The sequence below is a fragment of the Poromitra crassiceps genome (genome assembly GCF_964638095.1).
Source record: "Poromitra crassiceps genome assembly, chromosome: 1".
Lineage (NCBI taxonomy): Eukaryota > Metazoa > Chordata > Actinopteri > Beryciformes > Melamphaidae > Poromitra > Poromitra crassiceps.
Window position 1 is genome coordinate 128,472,411 of NC_139623.1, and position 5,000 is coordinate 128,477,410.

Below are 5,000 nucleotides of genomic sequence, written 5' to 3' on the forward strand. Positions count from 1 at the left end.
GTATTCTTTAAGTGTGTGTTTGGGTCTTTGATGACATCTAAGGTCAAGTGGGAGACTGTGGTGAAGTCAATTGTGTTTAAATTGAATGGGGAAATATTCACTTACACTACATAATGATGCATAGGGATCTATGCTCAGCTAAAAACGTATCCTCACATTCAGGATGTACTGTCTGTGTGATGTATGTGTGATGTACGGTATGTTTGCGAGTGTGTTTGTGTTATAACAACAAGCATTGTGGGAACAAAACAATCTGAATGTCTCACGGGCTACGGTTGGTTACATAGTTGCCTGGGTCCAGACCTTCGAATCCGCCCACTCCACTGAGTTGAGTGTTGGCTTCTTCTGGTCTGGCATCGTAACATGCAACAATGATTTCCTCAATTGAAAAAAACGATTAGCCAATCAACGCCGAGGGGGACTGATGATTAGCCAATCAGCGTCAATAACCAGCGCAATGGGTGAACTAATGCTGTTGTCAAGTGGTTGTCAGCGCCGAGGAATAATAACAATGGCGGCCACCATAGTTGTGATAGATGCTGCTATTGAGGCTGTTTTAAATCGATTTGCTGAGGTTACACTACAAGACTATCGCCCCGATTTTAGACAGGATTTCCAGTTGGGCAGAGGCTGTCCTTGTCGTCTGCAGTTGTTGTGGGCAGTTGGCAGCAAAATCTGTAAGTGTATGAGGGCTACAGATTCTAATTGTCAAGTGTGTGATGGGAACAGACTGCCTCCCGATGCCAGTCGGAGCCACAATGATTATATCAAACATGTTTGAATTTACAAGCCGACTCTGGACGCAGTCGTGTAGTGTAAACTCACCAACAACTCACATGCATAAGATCCTGTCAATAGTCAATGAAAAACTATGAAGCCACACCAAGAAGCGGTCAACTAGCTAGTTATTCTTCATAATACTTCATTGTATTTCTGATACCAAGGCACACGGGAATAAAATACAGACTCATTTACGTTACATCAATGACAACAACACCGTAAACTGAGCTGTTTGCTCCTATCGACCATCTAATAAATAGCACAGTTGAGCAGTGTCAGGTCAGCCAGAATAAAACTGAAATGTCAGTGTTCAGTTGCTGTGACAAGTAGGGCTGTCCCGAATACCATATTTAGAGCGTTGATACTTCGAGCATAATCAAAGTTTGTACAACCCCCCAGGAGGGGGTTGAAAAACTCTGGTAGTGTTGTGCGCGTTCTCGGCTGTGGCGATCCCGCTGAAGAACAAACAAACATGTTGTAGGCTACTCACAGAGTTAAAAGCACTCTCAGCTCAGCACTGTCCATGGCGCATATATAAACTTGCTTGGGGGGGTACGGTGGTGCAGTGGTAAGCGCTGTCGCCTCACAGCTTGAAGGTCCTGGGTTCGATTCCCACCTGGGACGCTGTGAACGCTGAAGGAATGCGTGCCCGTCCGCATGTCCTCGAGTGCCCACCGCCCGGGTGGGGTCGTCAAAAGGGCCTTTCTGTGTGGAGTTTGCATGTTCTCCCCGTGCCTCCCGGGGGTTTCCTTCATATAGGAACCCCTTCACCAAAACATGCAATATCCTGGTTGCTAATGTGGTTCCTCCTCTGGTCGTTAAGGGCGCCTGTTCGGAGGGAGGGGAACTGGTTGGAATAGCGTGAACCTCCCACGTGCTATGTCCTGGTGCTGCCTCTGTCGTTTTTCTGTCTCTCTGTGGGGACTACGGATGTAATTTAGCATTCTTGCTAACTCCGGCTTATTTACGTTGCCTTGTGTAATGTTCATGAATATGCACTGTCCCGTCCAAATAAACAAATAAAGTAAAGTAAAGTAATGTTCTACCGGTGAAGCTTCCCCCATCTTGTTGACATCTCTGTGCAGGCGCCAGCCCAGTTCGGCGACTCGCCACCTGTCTGTTTGTTTGGTGAATTTTAACTGTTTTAACGTGTTTTTTTTCAGTCTCATGTTAGTTTCTCTAAGAGGATTGCACTCGCCAAACTACTGTAAAATGTCTGGTATGAAAGACATAGCGATCAGCTTTGTATTATGGCTGCTGTGGGGATTTTTTTGGCCAAGTGTGCGGGCCCAGCTGGAAGGTACCTCCCGCCCGGCCAGGTACTCCTACACCTTAGATGAGCTCTACCAACTCCGGCCAGCGGTGGTGGAGCGTCTCTCCCTAGATCTACCTCCCGAATTGAGGCAGAGAAAAAGAGGCCGGAGGGGAGGCGTGCGTGTCAGGAATTGACAGCAACGCTTTAAACCGGTTCTACCGTCAGTGATTATGGGCAACGTGCAATCACTGAATAATAAAGTTGATGAATTAGCCGGTCTGGCGAAACATGACCGTCTTTTCCGACAAAGCAGCCTGTTATGCTTCACGGAGACCTGGTTGACGGACCGGATCCCTGCCGCGCATACAGAGCTGGATGGATTTATTATGCTTAGACTGGACAGGGATCTGAAGAGGACGGGCAAAAAATCTGGTGGAGGGTTGTGCCTCTACATGAACAATCAGTGGTGTCACTCAGGGCACATCACGGTGAAGGAGAGAGTGTGCGACAAGGATATTGAGCTGCTGGCGGTGAGTTGCAGACCCTACTACCTCCCGCGTGAATTTTTGTCCTCGTAGTGTATATCCCACCATCGGCCAACGCCAAATATGCTACTGACATAATTAGTAGGGTCACTCACGATCTGCAACACAAGTCGCCTGACGCGCTGACGATCATAAACGGGGACTTCAACCATTGTACACTCTCTTCCTCCCTGCCCTCATTCAGACAATTTGTCACCTGCCCTACAAGAACAATCGGTCTCTTTTACGCGAACGTTAAGAACAGCTTCTCGTCTACAGCCTTAGCTCCTCTCGGCTGCTCTGACCACAACCTGGTGTCGCTGTCACCCAGATACACTCCGCTGGTTCACAGACAGCCCGCATCCACTAAATCTGTGCGTGTGTGGTCAGAGAAGGCATGCGAGGAGCTGAGAGGCTGTTTTGAATGCACAGACTGGTCTGTTTTTCACAACGAGGACAATAATGTGGACAATGTTACTGATTGTGTTTCTGAGTACATAAACTTTTGTGTTGATATGATCATCCCATGTAAAACAATTAAAATGTTTCCGAATAACAAACCTTGGGTTACCAGAGAAATCAAGGCTGCTATTAACAACAAAAAATCAGCGTTTAAAAGTGGAGACAGGGACCAGATTAAATCAGCACAGAAAGAACTAAAACGTGTTATCAGACAGGGCAAGCGGAATTACAAAAATAAAGTTGAAGGTAAATTAGAGCAGTGTGACACTAGGGGGCTGTGGAAGGGCATGAAGCAAATCACAGGGTATGGCCCCTCCACTGCTAGGCTACAGGAGGGGGCCTTTAGTGCTGATGAGGCTAACCTCTTCTATGCCAGATTCGACACACATGATTTTACTGCTGAGCTTGAAGCAGTCCGATCCACCATGTCCATGAGGGGGTCTACTAGTAACCCCAGCCCCCCAATTACAGTCACCTCTGAGGAGGTTTGCTCCCAACTCAAGAGGCTTAAGGCCAACAAGGCAGCTGGCCCAGACGGGGTCTTGCCACGTGCACTTAACTCATTCACCGCCAGTTTAGGACTGCCAATATTTAGCACAGGCCAAAGATTTTCATAATTGTTGGTCATCTTTCAAGACCCACAGTAAATTATCTATTAGCACCAGAGTGATTTGCAATACCTCAAAATGAAGATGTACGTCTCTGGGTTCACCAGGAAAAAAAAAGTGAGCTTTTAGCATGTTCTGTACTCTACTTATAGCCATTTATATACACCCTGTTTTCCCCCAAAATGTCTCTCTGAGAAAATAAATTGCAGAAAATGGCATTTACGGTATGTATTTATGCACACAATCTCATGCAGAACTCGCTCTCAATTCTTTTATTTTGAACTGTATTGACATCAGACATGTAAATATTATTCGTTAGGACACAAATGACCAAAAAAAAAATATATATATATATATATATACACATGAAGTGCTTTTTTTTTACATTCAACAATACAGTTTACTCGGTGTGAGTGAGTGTGCAGACAGACAGACAGACAGACAGACAGACAGACAGACAGACACACACACACACACACACACACACACACACACACACACACACACACACGATCCCCCTTTTAGATTTCTAACCCCACATAGGATAAGCAATAACCACGCCCTGTGGCGCTGGGATTGGCCAGGAGCAACACTGGAGGGCACGCAGCCCAGCGATTACATGAACCAACTGAATAGCTCTTGAGAAAGGACAGCGGGCTGCTCTGACTCCCGCTTCTGCCTTGTGCCTTGCTGTTGTGTGTTTATTTTGCACCCGTCCTCGTCCATGTCTCCCTGTCATCTGATCGTTCCCGTTTTCCCCTCGGCTATTCAACACGTCCTCACCGCCCTCGCAAACTGATCGATCATTTCCTCATTCCTCCGATGATCAAACACATCTCTTGATTACTTTCTCCCGGCTGGCACAGAGGAAGGCGACTCCAGCTCGTGCAGCGCGCCGAGGCGCGTTTCAATGGCGTTTCTCCTGTCTGCACAAGGAAGCGTTACCAGTTTTCTGCTTTTCCTCCTGCTCAATTTCAAAACAACAGCTGCGGTATGTGTTTGTTCACGTGTTGTCTTAGATGATAGGGACCTGATACCATGTGACAGGCTGGGGAAGTGTTTAAACTACGCCCTGCAGTAATAAAAACAAAAACACGTCAAACACGTCATTGGCGGGGAGGGCTATTTCTGATAACACGTCAAAGACGTCATTGGCGGTGAATGAGTTAACACCTTAACTGCCAACGACGAGTGTAGTCGTCAAACACAATCCAGCTGTTCACTGCCAGCGACGACTTGACTCGTCAAAAAAATGATTTTTTTTTTTTTGACCGTGGGATGTGCATCTAACCCTTTTACATCTCTTATATAATTATTGGAGCCACCGAACGTTTACAACCCATTCCACCGACCCACTAAGTGGCAACAGTG